Below are 16,415 nucleotides of genomic sequence, written 5' to 3'. Positions count from 1 at the left end.
CCTAGTAGAAAAGGGGACGTAAGTGGAAACCCTAGATGTTCCTTTCATTTGCTGATGTTGGACTTTTGGGGTGTTCAAGTTGGCAAGAAAGTATTCCAGTATGTGACTCATCCCCAGGTAACAGATAGAAACAGTGGAAACACTGTCCTTTTATTCTTACTCTAAATATATAACCCTCCTATTGGTGACAATTTATTTTCAAAATTATTTAAAAACCACATACTGATCTTTCACAAACTTAAAAGCTACTATTTTAACACTGCTGATATGCCAGACACTCTTCCAAACACCTACCTGATATTACTCATTTCATTATCACAGCAACTCCATGAAATGGGTTATATTTTTGTCTTCATTTTATAGATGTGGAACCAAGGCACAGAAAGGTTATGTATCTTGCCCTAGCAAGCTGTAGAACTGGAATGGAGATTAGGCAGTCTTTATCAAAGCCTGTGCTCTTATTCATGAAATTCTACCGCCTCTGTGTTCACCTTCTTTATTTACATCTGAGAGGAAGCTGAACAACTTGATGGAAGAGGGAAGGAAGAGAAGATCCTTTCTAAGCCCCCATTTCCTTTCTCTTCTTTAGCACTCGCTTGGAGGTCTGATTTGACATGAGAAGGCTCGCACTGTTTTCTCTTTTTTCTTTTTAAAGTAGGCTCCATGCTGGGCATGGAGCGTGAGGTTCCAACTCACAATGGTGAGATCAAGACCTGAGCTGAGATCAAGAGTCAGATGCTCAACCAACTGAGCCACCCAGGTGTCCTAGTCTCCTCTTATTTTCTAACGTCATACAAATAATGTTTTAGTGGATTCACTTGCAACTTAGAGAACTATCTCTGACAGTCTATCTAGGTAAACAAACCCACCAAAACAAAATAAAAAAACTTTGGTTTTAGTTCAACCAATTGCACTTATAATTACCTCATTTTCTTCATTCTAAAATGCAGGGCATGTTCACAAACCACATAAGTGCACAAAGAGAAAACCAAATAAAACCAAGAGAAAGGAAATTCCCAACAAATGAGCCATCCTGTCTCGTGTCTATTCCTATCCATTGTTACCATTCTTGTTCAAGCCACAAGCACTGCTCACCTGAACCAATTCAATAAACTCCTAACTGGTCTCCTGGCTTTTACTCTTGCTTTCCCTTCGATAATATCAATCCCAACCTTAACAGCTTCCCACTGCAGTCTGAACACCTCCGATCTTTTCAAGATCCTTCAATTCAGGTTTCCGGCTACTTCTGCAGTTAACAACTACTCTCTTATTAACAGCTCCTTCTATTAACAACTTGTCAGCCTCACTGAGCTTCTTGCATTTTTTTTTTCTTACAGTTTTTAAAATATATTGTTTCTGGGGCGCCTGGGTGGCTCAGTCGTTAAGCGTCTGCCTTCAGCTCAGGTCATGATCCCAGGGTCCTGGGATCGAGTCCCACATCAGGCTCCCTGCTCGGCGGGAAGCCTGCTTCTCCCTCTCCCACTCGCCCTGCTTGTGTTCCTGCTCTCGCTATCTCTCTCTCTGTCAAATAAATAAATAAAAAATCTTTAAAAAAATTTTTTTTTTAAATATATTGTTTCTGTATTCCTGAGGCTCTTTGTACTTGCTACTTCCCCTTCTATTAACTACAGGTAAGACTGACTCTTATAATCATTTAAGTTTTAAATGTCACTTCCTTAAAGAGGTTTTTCCTCACTTCCACTTTCAATGGAATTTTTTTGTTCTATTCTCTTTATCACTGTTCTTATTCTTTGAAATTACCAGTTTGTTATCAAGAGCTTATTTAGGTCACTGTCTAAATCTGTCTTTTTCCTAATCAACTAAGTACCTAGTGCACATATCACGTTATCTGTCACAGAGCATCCACCACCAGATGGCACCAAAGCACAGCAGGGATTAAGGTGGATTTGGATCACAAAACAGACCTTTGGACTCCAGGTACATCATGGTTAAATTTCCTTAACCTGGTAACATTACCAACCAGCGTTTTAATTTTTGGACTATGCCCCTCCCCATATACATTACACTGAGGTTTAATTGTATTGTGTTCTGTTCTCATTCCATACTCTGGAAGAAGGTTGATAAATGAGAGAAAACACTTTTCATGAACTGGATAAATTCTGGTTCTAAAGACCACAACTCAAAAGTTTTAGTGATGTAGCACCTATATCAAAATAAATGACTATTCTAATAGTTAAAGGTATACTTAAACCTATTTTGGATGTAATGACTAAATCCCCGATCCCTTGAGTTGTTCAGTGAGAGATCAGATGCTCAGTTGCCCTGATGTGGTGTAAGAGATTGAAACTGCCAGAAGGAGGATGGGTTCGATGACACCAGAGATTTCCAATCTTGAGAATCTGTGCATCTAAAATCCAATATAAATGTTTAAAAATATATAAAAGTTCTTTAAAAACAGTTTAGGAACAATTGGTATTATTCTTCAGGGGAATGACAATTCTCCTTTAGGGCCATAACATAGTCAAAAGTGCTTAGATATTAGAATCAGAATGATCTGAATTAAAACCCAAATTGTGCCCGTTTCTAGCTATGTGCCCTCAGACAAGATATTTTACCTGTTTCCTTATCTCTAAATGGACCCAATTACTGAGGTATCATTATGTCTCTCTTAGGCTAAAACCATTAATTACATTTTGTTTTAAAAAGACAGTCCATTCCACTATTAAGGTATACAATAAATAAAAAAACCAACAAATGATCGATTACTACCACCAATGTAAACAACAAAAGCCCAGAATTTCTCTTTTGCTTATTCCAAAAACAAAGACGGTTTCTGAGTCATTTTTTAAATGGCAAATAATGTAGGAAGATTGAAGCTAGAGATTTTTTTTTTATTAAATCTATTTTAAAAGTAGAAATAGTTTGGAAACTATTTTCCCCTGTTCCAGTAGCAGCTGGGCACAAATGCTCTTTTCTTTTGGTTTTCCATCCTCTGGATAATTAAGAAACAGGAAGATTTAGTGCAAGAGAACATAGAAAAAAATTTCTGTATCAACAGGAGTGCTACAGAGGCAAAAAGACCTTTACTTTTATTAGCTTCAGCAGCTTAGTGGAATTAAAAAGATCACCTGTGGCTCATACAGTGAGAGGTAATATCCAGCAGCTGAAAGACAAGTTGCAGGGGCTTTGACAATAAACCAGCCTAAAGCCAGAAGCTACTGAGGCTTAAGCCCTGAAAATGACAATGACACTAAGCTAAGATTCAGGGAGGTTTATTCCAATATTCTGACCAAGATCCGTATATAAAGTAAACTTGAGAATAATATGAAATATATTTAATTCTTTTACTAAAATTTATCTCCACATGTGACAGGGCACTGGACTTAGAGGTCAGATGACTAGATTATCATTGCAACCTTATTTCTCACTTGTGGTCCTAGAGTCACTGGCTCTACAAATCCGTACGATCTGGGTCCCAATCTCCTTATCTGTGAAACTGGAAGGTTGAAGCAAATGATCGCTCAACTCTCAAATTCCACTCACTTAAATTCTGATTTAAATTCTTAAATTTTCTGATTCCATACAAGTTTATTCATTTCTTCAGTAAGTCAATCAGTCATTAGTTGAAAAATTCATCCATCATCAATGCGTTGGCACTTAGATACAATTTATTCAACTGCAAATTTGTAATGAGTTCTGACTACATGTCAGGTCCTATTCTTCGCTCTAAAGACAGAGTACTGTAAAAAAAGAAGACAGAAGTTTGTACCTGCTACTCTAAACTCCATAGCCTTTTTTACCCGTATTTTCATTATTTGTTTAAAAAGTATTATATTGTTGTCAAAATAAAACTTTTTAAAAATAGGATTATCTTTTTTGGGAGTGGGGGGCTGGTATCATCCACAAATAACTTTTCTGTTGTCCCACTGCTTAAGTATTTCAATGTTGGTCTCCAAATAACTTGGTTCATAATATGCCTACCAAAATCTATATCTATATCTATATCTATCTATCTCCAGGACAATTTCATAGTTACTCAAAATCCAATTACTTTTAAATGGGTTTAACTCTCTCCCATATATTTTGCATTATAATGTCTAGGGTTTTTTTTTTTTTAATTCTGTGTTGTTTATTACGTTCTGTTCCTGCAACTTAATTAATGCCTGTTATTCACATCTGATACTATTTCACTGTTTTCCTTTCCATTATTCTAATATTCTTTGTTTTCATGGTTGTAGAGTTACATTTTCATCTCATACAAATGCATGATGATACTTCTAAGATCTCTAAGAAGATCTCTAATTTTTTCTCCAGCTGATTTTAGTATTACGCATATTTTTGCAATTTGGGCACTTTTTAATTTTTTTTAAATTTTTAGAATGATAAAACTTATAAATACTTACATTTCCTGATAAATAGCTACTATCTAGTATCTGTCAATGTCAGCAATTATAGATTAAGAGGTTGGTTTTTTCTCTATCATTTGATGTTTGTGCCCTTGTCATTAGGATCATACAAAAACCTCACCTAGCTGAAGCTGGAGAGAAAGAACCTAACTTTCTATGTGTATCATTGATTAATCCATCAATAAAACAGCAGAAAAGTAGGTAAATAGATAGATGATAGATAATAGTAACATGAATGCTATGAGCTATTACTTGGATTACTAGAATCTCCATGAAATCTTTCTTGACAAAATGTTCCCAAACCGTATCCTTAATGTCACGATAAGTACACCTTTCTTTAGTGAATTCACTGCAACTGTCTCACTGGTTGATCTAAATGACTGCTCAGCTCCTTTGGTTTCTTTAATAACCTTTCCTTTGGAACAAGGGTGAACTGAACTTGGCTAGTCATTTCTCTTGATGGTCCACCAGGATTATATAATTTACATTGAAAAGATCAACAAATGAACACTCTCAGGATTAAAGTAGGATTAATTTTCAATAACAAGTTAACCCAAATTTAAAATGGCCCAGTTTAATAGACATTTATTTCTTGCTATCTTACTGGTCCTGGCTGGGCCAGTGAAAGGGTATGGTTGTTCATGGACCCAAGCAGGCTGAGATTGTCATTTCTACATCAGGGTCTCATGGTCACCCTTATAATGACTTTGTTTTATAGCAGATGAACGAATGGCAGTGAGATGAACAGAGTGAAACTTGAATAGTGAGTTAGGCAGTGTTAGAACCAACTTACTGTAATGGTTTCCAACGCTAATGGTTAGAAAATTTGTAATCTGTTGTGAGATTCCATTTTTAACCTTAGAAAAGCATTTAGAGGGTTGTCTAATTGGCATACTATTTTCTAAGTTTTTACATCAAAGAATCTTGCATTCTTTCCCATTTATTTTTCTAAATGATATTTCTAGCACCAAGGCACGATTTTAGTAAATGATCTGCTCTCTAAAACAGGCTCCATTTCTTTTTAATAATCTAAAATTGTTGCAAATAACAACAAAATAGATGTACTAAAAAAACATGCCATCATCCTAGCATGAGTATCTCTCCAAGCTATAAAAGAAGTATAATTGATGCAATTTGCTTCTGAAAATTGAGTTAGGGACTGGTTGGCATCCAACTATACAACTTACGGACATTTATTCTTCAGAGAGAATTTAAATTATGTAGCAGATTAAGCAAGGTCCATATAGCTCACATAGCAGTCAGTTTGGTCTTAGGCTTGGTACAAGTGTTCTTCCCTTTTAATTGTTTCTTTATCGTATTGTAATTCCATATTTGAGCCCATGGCTTCTAACCCCTGTATTCTTGGATAAGGATCAAATTATACTTCAGCCCAGATCTCTTCTTCTGAATGCCAGACCTGAATTTCCATTAACCTACTTAGCACATCCCCTTAGATATCTCAAAACCACTTTGGATTCATCATGCCTAAATTGAAGTCATGATCTTTCCCCCAAATCTGGCCCCAGTAAATGGGACCATTATCCGTCAAAATACATAGGCAGAGACTTAGAAAATATGTATTATGTCCCCAACTCTATCACCCATATATATCTCTTAGCAAATCCATTGATTTAACTAAACATTTTTTTCTCTATGTCCTTCTCTCATACTCCAATGCCACTAGGCTTGTCCAGCTGAATATACGGTTATTGCATTCTGCCTCAAGACCAAAATCCTTAGACATGGACTCAGACATCTCAATCTTAGCTCATTCTTTTTGCTTCCACGTTTCTGCCTCACTGACCTTCTTCCAGTTCCTGCAATATACAAGCTCCCTTGATTTTCAGGGGCCTGTGTACACTCTTCCCTGTCAGAAGACTCTCTCTTTGACCGGTTAACACCCCTTTGTCATTCGGCTCTCACGTCACATGTCTCTTCCTTGAGAATTACCTGGCCACATCCCATGCCCCATCTCACAGCAGCCTACAATTCCCTTCCTAGAATTTACATAGCAGAGTTTGTAGCGATGAGGAATAGTATTATCTTGGCTTATTTACCAGCATACATCTACACTATAGCACTACCTACTCTGTGTTTCCAGCCCACAGTAAGTAGTGAATAAGCATCTGTTTTAACAATGAATGCATAAACAGCCTAGCAAATGCACTGCACCTTTGGGCTTGGGTGTACTCTTCTTGGTCTTCTAGCACAGCTCCTGGGAAGCCTCAGTCAAAGGGACAGGAAGACTGCCAATGTGACCCCAGGTACTACTAACTCACAAATAAGCAAAATGTTTAAAATACAATTTTGTAAACATGTCTCTCTTGATCCTCAGTCAGTTCAAACAATTATATTTTTTTCAAATTTTAGAAGTAACACTGGCGGGGCACCTGGGTGGCTCAGTTGGTTAAGCGACTGCCTCCGGCTCAGGTCATGATCCTGGAGTCCCGGGATCAAGTCCCACATCGGGCTCCCTGCTCGGCGGGGAGTCTGCTTCTCCCTCTGACCCTCCCCCCTCTCATGCTCTCTCTATCTCATTCTCTCTCTCAAATAAATAAATAAAATCTTAAAAAAAAAAAAGAAGTAACACTGGCAATCTGGAAGCTTGAGACTAGCCAAAGATTGCGAAGTTCGAAATTGTGGAATTGGCTCTAGAAATCAGACCTTTGACTCTTTCTACAAGGTTATTTCTCAGCTGTTTTCTGTGCTGTTTTCTAAGTGATGAGCTAACAACCCAGAGACCAGTGGTTGACTCCTTATTCTCACTTATGTTTCAGGTGGGCAGCATAGGCTATCTCAACTAGCATATCCCTACCTCCCACCTGCCCTCTCCTCTACTTCCTGCTTCCCTCCTCTATGTGGCATCGCCCCTCAGCAAACTATCCCTACTATTAATATCAGCTCATGCTTATCAATACTTTAAACACTTCTTTCCTGTTTTCGGTAGTTCAGCTAATTCTCATCCCAACCCTCAACAAATTCAGCTGCATATACTCAAGAGACATGAAATCAATTACTTGAAACCATTGTATTTTAGGAGTTACTTCAAGTGCAGTTTCACCTGAGATGAATGGCCAGTCAGCGCCGGTGGGAGCTGTAGGAGACTTTAATATACTCACTCAGGGTGCCATCAGTTTTGGAGAAATTCAGACATAATAGTAATAGCAATTATAATTTATTAAAACCTCTTATGCATAGCTGTATTAGGTACATTAATTGTATCCTTTTTAGTGATCTTACTACTTAAATATTACGTTTTAAAGATGAGGAATTTGAGATATAGAATAGTTAAATGACCAAGATGACCAAATTAGAAAGTCGTTAGACTAGGCGCGCCTGGGTGGCTCAGTTGTTAGGAATCTGCCTTCGGCTCAGGTCATGATCCCAGGGTCCTGGGATCGAGCCCCACATTGGGCTCCCTCCTCGGCAGGAAGCCTGCTTCTCCCTCTCCCACTCCCCCTGCTTGTGTTCCCTCTCTCGCTCTGTCTCTGTCAAATAAATAAATAAAATCTTTCAAAAAAAAAAAAGTTGTTAGACCCAAGATTCGAAGTCTGCTTTTTTCCACACCCCAGTACTTGAAGAAGTATCTAGTGCCAGTGATTAGACAATGCCAGACAAATGCCAGCTATCAGAATTCATTTAAAATATAACAACTGGAACAATAGACAGTAATAGAAAGTGAAGAAAAATGACAAAAATACCGGTATGAGAGAAAAGACCCCAAATGAAGAGGGATTTAAAAAGTAATAGTTTTTACTGTTATTTTTCTTATTTCAGTAATAATACTGGTTTGTTGTGGATAATTTATAAATTACAGATAATTTAAAACACATAAAAATACACAATTCCACAACCCAGAGATAGCAGTACACTGTTCAAAGCTTAGTATACCTTTCCAATTTTCATACACGTACTTCCTGTGCTTTTTGTTTGTAAAAACATGATTAAAATACAGGCACTGATGTCATATACGGTTGTATGGAACATTCACTGCACAACAGTACCCTACCAAGGGAGCAAGTGGGAGCTAAAATCCAGTTTGCAGCTCCCTTGCCAATAGGAGCCCATCATGGGACTACATTCACCCATAGGGAAAGTTGCAGTTTTTAATTAGCCCAAAGACATAGTCTGCTCTCCATACTGAATATGCACAAAGCTGTATTGCCCAGAGGACACATTGTTTTCTTGTTAACACAAAAGATGCTTCTGGACTAGCAGTGACTCTGTGTCTGCTTTCTTTATTTACCAGAGAAAGAATTTTGTATGCCAGCATCCCCTGGTATAACACGCCCTGATAAAAATGAATCTTATGGGGCGCCTGGATGGCTCAGTCGGTTAAGCGTCTGCCTTCGGCTCAGGTCATGATCCCAGGGTCCTGGGATCGAGCCCCGCATTGGGCTCCCTGCTCAGTGGAGAGTCTGCTTTCCCTCTCCCCCTGCTCACGCACTTGTGCGTGCTCTTTCTCTCTCTCTCTCAAATAAATAAATAAAATCTTAAAAAAAAATGAATCTTATTATGGTAGTACATTGTTACAGAAGCTTACCTGATTCAATTATTTCCTGTTTTTATATATTTTTATTAACTTATTTTTTATATTTTTGGTAGCACTCATACAGGGTTTTAAAAAAAGCTTCTCATATTGAGTGAAAAACAACACAGATGTAAGAAAAATTCAGTATCAGTTTCTATTACACCCTCTTATTTATTTTCTAGCATTTTAATATTAATTATTCCTGTCTCCTTAGAGGAAAATTTGACTCCACACTGGACCTACAGGATATCTGGTGTTCAAACATGGTGCTCGTTCTTGAAGGAAAGCCTCAGAGAATACCAGATTCCTGTCTACTAGCCCCTATGAACTGCTGGTCCTCTGGATTTCATCTACTATGCGCTGGTGTTTGCTACTTGGAACTTGAGCTGGTGTAGAAGATTCTGGGGAGATCTTGGCATCTTTAGTATTTTTCAGTTGCTCTGTGATTTTGACCAATCCTGAAATGTCTCAACATTTTTTATTCTTCCTGGGGTAAACATGAAATTAGGAGCTATAGATGCCTTTCGAGTGCTCTTTTCCCTGCTAGACTTTCTGTCAGCATTTTTGATTTTGAGCAATCCATTTAATCTCTTCTCCACATTGCTGCCCTTGGTGATGGCGATAGTAGAGATGAAGTTTTTCCTTGGGGGACAGGCCTGGCACACGATGCCTCTAGATTATAAGAGCCTCCAAGCAGCATGGAACCAAGGTCATGTAATCAGTGACCCATCTGTCATTGGGACTTAGCCTTCCAGAGCCTCAATTTGAGTCCAGCAGACCAATTATCTTTGTCCTTCTATCGTGTGCTGCCTTCTATGTGTCCAAAGACATTAAACCTAACCTCTTTGCCTGTTTCTTCTGTACTAACCCGACACACAAGACGGAATTCAGAACAAGCTGCTTCCCAAAGTGCTTTCTGCAGAGAGATGGAAAAGGAGCTCAACAAATGGGTTTCCAGTTCATATGTAGCCACTGCAGGCAGGTCAGATTCTCTCTTCAACCTAAATCATGAAGGCTACATCCCGCAGGGCACAGAAATGCCAGCCATGGAAATATGGTCTTTCTTGCCCATTTCTGCCTGCCACAAAGAGAATACTTCTGGCACACACCACCTTAGTCCTAGTCCCAGAAAGCTTGATCTCACTTCTTTTTACTGAAATTGTGATAAAATCCAGGTTTTACTCACAGCAGAATAACCTGCAGGGCTGGTTCCTTTAACTTTGGGGAAGGTATCTATACCAAATTTTTACACAATGAGCTTAGCATGAATGCCTAAATCACACTCATCATTATACAGCTAATTTTTAGTATAAACTTTTCATTCTTTTTTGCAGAATTTAGTTAAAATGCTAAGTTAGTGCTTCAATAATTCTCTTTGTTGAGTTCTGGGAGTTCCTCTTGTTTAATCTGTCAGGTTGGCCTGGATCTCTTATGTTTCTACCACCTCTTCTTGTCCCAAGATATTCTGCTCAAGAATGACTATTATTTGTGTTACTATTTTCAGATAATTCTCCATTTCTACAGCTGCAATTTATTCAAGATTATGCAATGTATACAAAATATTTATTCATTGTGTTTTTGCAGACATTGGTTTTCTTCATAAATATTGCCTATTCCCAGTCGGAAGAAATGCCTTTCTCTTTCATTTATTGTCCATTCACTTGCCTATAATTTTTGCCTTTCCAAATGTATCTACATTTTATACCTACCAAAAGTTTTCTTATGAGAAATGGATGCTTACACACACACACACACACACACACACACACACTTAAGAATATTAACAATTTAACAATATTATGCTTTCTTATAGTTTACATTATTTCAGGTTATGACAAAGATTTTGTGTTGAAGAGGGTAGATACTATGCAAAATTTCATAATGATGTGTAACCTGAAGTTCATAGTTGAGTTATCCCCTCCAGAGAAGATTAATTACTCAACAAATAACAAAGATGGCTTAGAATCTAGTTTTAATAGACAGGCTAAACTAAGGAGCCCAGTATCTTCTGTCTTGAAGCTGTGTCAATTTAGAGAGATTTTAATCTTAATCACAGTACCACTTATTAGCACATGATACTGGGTATGTTAATCATTATCAGTTTTCTTATCTATAAAATGGGGATGATAATATTATCTACCTCCACTAGCTTGTTGGAAGGACTGAATGAGGTTATTCATTTAGAGCCTTTAAGACATGGACTTACACACAATGAGAGTTCAATAAATACTGTAAAGTATAGTTGAATTAGAACATAAAATCTGGGTTCTTTCATCTGTTCACTTTGATGCTTTTGACTCTTTCTGATGTTGATTTCCAATTTTTTTAAAGCCTACATTTCTTAAAAATTCCCTTGAAAAAGTGCCTGCTTTTTAAATATGAGTTGAGAAGACATGGAAAAAGCACTGATCCCAGAAAGCCATGATGTTTGGAACCAGTCGCTATCTCCACTGATGTGGAGTGTTATAGAGTTAGTGGTTCAGTGGCTATCTTCAGAAAGTTGTGAAAATTTTGAAGGTAGCTCCCATAATGATCCATGGCCACTGGATCCTTACAATTTTTTCTCTTCTTGTATTGCAGAAGCCCTTCAGAAAGATCAAAGGATGAGAGGTGTGTTGTAGCCCTAGAGATCCAGGGTATGGTCAGGCTTGATGTGAACGTGGAGAATTGGTCTAACACTTATGGATTATGCTGAAGAGGACCTGCCAGTTCACGGACAGTTCTGGAATCCCACTGCACATTTTATCATCAGTTTTTAGCTCTCTGCTCAATGAGAGCAAATGAAACAGGAACATGCTGATGTGCATTAAAAGTCAGGAGATAAGAACTTGCATTTGCCACAAGGAAAGTGATAAAAATCAGTAATAGAGGAAACACATTTCATTTTTCAAATCTGTTAGCGGTGAGGGAAGATGAAAATATCTTTAAAATTACTTTGCATGCCCTTTTAAATGTAATCATCACAAGGCAGTATACCTAATAGGGGACCACATGTTGAGATAGAATACATAAGAGCAAAATGTAGCCTCTTACTAATGAAATAAATTTTGTCTTAAAAGTTCTTTGAATGTCCAAGTCATGGATACTGGTCTTGCATATTTCTCCCCAGTATTGACTGTCTGTTTGGTGAACCAAGAGTGGATTACAAACCAAAGGCCACCTCACATAGGACACCTTGGTTTCTTTCTTTTTTTTTTTTTTTTAAGATTTTATTTATTTATTTATTTGAGAGAGAGAATGAGAGACAGCACGAGAGGGAAGAGGGTCAGAGGGAGAAGCAGACCCCCCCTGCTGAGCAGGGAGCCCGATGCGGGACTCGATCCCGGGACTCCAGGATCATGACCTGAGCCGAAGGCAGTCGCTCAACCAACTGAGCCACCCAGGCGCCCAGGACACCTTGGTTTCTAAGAAGGCATAGGTTCTACCTTCTGAAATGATTCTCAAGGGAAAGGGAAAAGTTTCCTGCCCCTGAAACAAGACAGGTTATGTAATGCAGATGACTGTAGAAGAAAATAAGATGCAAGTGAGGAAGAGAAAATGCATTTCAACCTTGCCAGAGTTATTAATATTTGCAAGTAGAGAGCTACAGTTTACATTATTTTCTTTAGCATATACACAGCCACCTGGGATGAGGAGTAACAGCAAGTGTATGCCCAGAGATTAAGTGAAAAGCATCACCTTTAATGAAACCTTTTAAGTCTGCTTTAAAGCTCAATATTTCAGAGGCAGTACTATAGTCAAGGAGGAATTCAAACGTTGTTAATATGCATAAATATACATTGAAGACATTCATCAAAATTCCACTGAGAAACATAGCTTCTAAAATCAGTATTGCCGATACGGTCTCTCATAATTTATTCTCCAACATCTATGTGCATGCTTCAGCAAATTCTTCTAAACCAGGAAATAAAGCAGTTTTGTAAAAGTGAAAATGTTGTGCAAAGATATATTTCTCACTTTTAATGACCTCTTTTAAAGCAATTATATGATGTGGTATTTTTCATACTGGCATGCAAAAAAGAGTAAGGCTTATATATAAAAATGATCTTATTATGCCTTGTCACGAATAAATGGTTTTAACATGCACATAGAAGGATTCTTCTAAGTACTTCCCATTATGTTTTGAATGAAAATTTTACCTGTGAAATTTTTGGTCTCAAAGATAGAACACTCAGAAAAAACTAAGTAGGTCACTACTTCCTATTCTAAAGGCTTTTCTGCCAGTATTTCATTAGAAACATGTGAATGTCTGTGTGTGAGTGTTGTGCATAGATTAGAAGCACTTCTCAAAAACATCCATAATTGTGAAGATGATCTTGTAATTTTCATAAATTTTAGATACAAAATGTTAATATCTTGTCTGATACACTCCAAAATATCACCTTTGTATTTTTATCCAGTGTTGTATTGTTATATTTAACTGTGTTTTAAAAATGAGGCTCTTGAATGCTCTTTAAAAAGAACTATGACCCATTTAAGAATGAAGGCTTCTTGGATCAAAGATTAAACTATAAAACGCTAGGACACCTGAAAACAATAGTGTAGGTGTGCTGGCAATAGTCAGAAAGAAGATGGAGTCAAATACTCTTTGAAAGGTGAAGTGTTCTCTTAAAAATATAAAATTAAGGGCGCCTGGGTGGCTCAGTCGTTAAGCGTCTGCCTTCGGCTCAGGTCATGATCCCAGCGTCCTGGGATCGAGCCCTGCATCAGGCTCCCTGCTCAGCGGGGAGTCTGCTTCTCCCTCTCCCACTCCCCCTGCTTGTGTTCCCTCTCTCACTGTATCTCTCTCTGTCAAATAAATAAAAAAAATCTTAAAATATATATATATATCCCTTCATGGTGACAAAAAGTTACTATGGATTCAGGAAACATACAGGGAACAATATAGACTCAATCTCTGATAATGTGCATTAAGTAGAAACTTCACTAAAGAGAGAAAGGAGCAAGGTTTATCATGAAATGGGCAAGCTGAGTATCATTGCCTCTGGCCAAGAAGGACAAAGATCACCAGGTGTTTTAGTACTTGGTGAAGTTAGTTGCCTTGGAGCTAACTATGGATCTCTTCAAGAAAAATAAAAAAAATCGGAGGGTTTTGTCCTGTTCAAGCTCAAAAGGACTACAAGCTGTATCTAGTGGTTCTTATTTGCATTTCCTTCATGATTAATGATGTTGAGCATCTTTTCATGAGCTCATTAGTCATGTGTATGTCTTATCTAGAGAACTGCTGATTTAAATCATTTGCCCATTTTTATTGGGTTATTTGCCTTCTTATTGTTAAATTATGATAATTCTTTATATTTTTAGAAAAATAACAAATGTTGACAAGGATATGAAGAAATTAGAACCTTCCTACATTGCTGTTGGGAGGAAAAGCCATGCTGCCTCTATGCAAAGGACTTCGGCGATTCCTCAAAAAGTTAAACATTGAGTTATATGACTGAGCAATTCCTCTTAGGTACATATCCAAGAAGACTGAAAACACATGTTCACACAAGCACTTGTGCACTAAACATGTGTCTATAAAAACTTGTTCATAGCCGCATTATTGACAACAGCCAAAAAAAAAAAAAAAAAAAATGGAAATAATCCAAATGCCCCTTAAAGGATTAATGGATAAACAAAATATGTTATGTTCATACAATGGAGTATTATTCAAAATAAGAAAAAATGAAGTACTTATAGATAAACCTCAAAGCATTAAGTGAAAGAAACCAGACACAAAAGGTCACTTATTATGATTTCATCCATATGAAATTCCAGAATAGGCAAATACATAAAGTGGTTGTGAGCAAATGGGAGGAACTGGGAGTGGCTGCTAACAGGTAGGAGGTATTTTGCAGGATGGTGATGGAAATGTTCTGGAATTAGTTGATACTTGCACAATGTGATAAATACACTAAAAACCACAGAATTGCACACTTAATGGTGTATTTAATATGAATATATAAATATCTCAACAAAAAAGGCACTAGAGTGGAAAAGATGGCAGAGGAGTAGGGGACCCTATTCTAACTGGTCCCCAGAATTGAGCTGGATATCAACCAGACCACTCTGAACACCCACAAAATCAGTCTGAGATGTAAGATAGATCTGGATCTCTACCAACAGAATATTGCAGGTGGTTGGTTTCCAGGTACAAAGCAGGGAGCCGTGATTCCACCAACAAATATCAGAGGATAAATGGAAGGGGGAGGGAGCCATGGGGATCCTACACCACTGGTGAGAGGTAGCCTCCCGTGCTGGAGACAGGGTACAGACTTGCAGACTGGTAGCGGCAGGGAAAGGACTTTAGGGCAGCCCCCTGGACTGAAACCCTGAGTGGCAGGGCTGTGCGTGCAAACTGGTGGTGGCTGGTGGTTTTAGAAGCACAAAGAGCAGAGATGTGCCCTGACCTGGAGGTGAGAACTGGGAGCACTGCTGAGGGGCGCACAACCCAGGATGCTGCACAGACAGAAACGGAGATAGCGTGGCCTGGAGAGCTCACTGAAAAACAGACTGCAATCTCTCTGCTCTGAGGCAAAAGGTTGGAAACGATCTCTTCTGCTCTGACTCTTGGAAGAGACGCGGAAAGCCACCAGGGAAAGCCGCCAGAGAACCAAAGCCCCCCAAAACCGGTTTTCGCTGAGCCCAACCCCCGCCACAGGGGGCAAGGCAACTCTGCCCAAACAGGGTTGCCTGAGTAACAGCGCAGCAGGCCCCTCACCCAGAAGACAGGCTGAGAGAACAAGAGGCCAGCAACCCTAAGGTCCCTATAAAACAGGTGCATCTTGCTTGGGTTGTGGTCAATAATTTGGACTCTGTACATTCCCTCAACCACCCCTCAACAGAATGACTAGGAGGAGGACCCCCAAAATAGGAAAGACTCAGAGACTGTGACTTCTGCCACAGATTTACAATTGGTTACAGATATAACCAAGATGTCAGAGATGGAATTCAGAGTAGCAATTGTGAAGACAACAGCTAGAATGGAGAAATCGATTAATGGCAAGATAGAGTCTCTAAGGGCAGATATGAAGCTGAATTGGCAGAACTTAAAAATGCTATCAATGAGGGCGCCTGGGTGGCTCAGTTGGTTAAGCCACTGCCTTCGGCTCAGGTCATGATCCTGGAGTCCCGGGATCGAGTCCCGCATCGGGATCCCTGCTCGGCAGGGAGTCTGCTTCTCCCTCTGACCCTCCCCCCTCTCATGCTCTCTGTCTCTCATTCTCTCTCTCAAATAAATAAATAAAATCTTTAAAAAAAAATGCTATCAATGAGATCCAATCTAATCTAGATAATCTAACAGCTAGGGTAACCAAAGCAGAAGAACAAATTTGTGATCTAGAAGACAAATTAATAGAGAAGAAGGAAAAAAAGCCAGGGAAAAACAACTCAAAATCCATGAAAACAGAATCAGAGAAATAAGTGACACCATGAAACCTTCCAATGTCAGAATTATTGGGATCCCTGAGGGGGTGGAGAGAGAGAGAGGACTACAAGATATATTTGAGAAAATCATAGCTGAGAACTTACCTAAT

General features: G+C 38.5%; 1 long non-coding RNA gene across 1 annotated transcript in view; it reads left to right on the top strand.

Annotated features, from left to right (window-relative positions):
* The window catches only part of LOC123855997 (uncharacterized), a 37,005-nt gene extending 26,566 nt beyond the window's left edge, over positions 1-10,439 (top strand). Inside the window, exon 3 of the long non-coding RNA XR_008507322.2 lies at positions 9,113-10,439. This is a non-coding gene — a long non-coding RNA (uncharacterized LOC123855997). The remainder of the gene's footprint in view (positions 1-9,112) is intronic.
* Positions 10,440-16,415: the final 5,976 nt, after the last annotated feature.

The sequence above is a fragment of the Mirounga angustirostris genome, unplaced genomic scaffold, assembly GCF_029215605.1.
Source record: "Mirounga angustirostris isolate CCGP_5_RB_7025 unplaced genomic scaffold, mMirAng1.0.hap1 SCAF_7, whole genome shotgun sequence".
NCBI lineage: Eukaryota > Metazoa > Chordata > Mammalia > Carnivora > Phocidae > Mirounga > Mirounga angustirostris.
The sequence above is the reverse complement of the archived record's forward strand: the minus strand, read 5'-3'. Positions and strand labels throughout refer to the sequence as shown.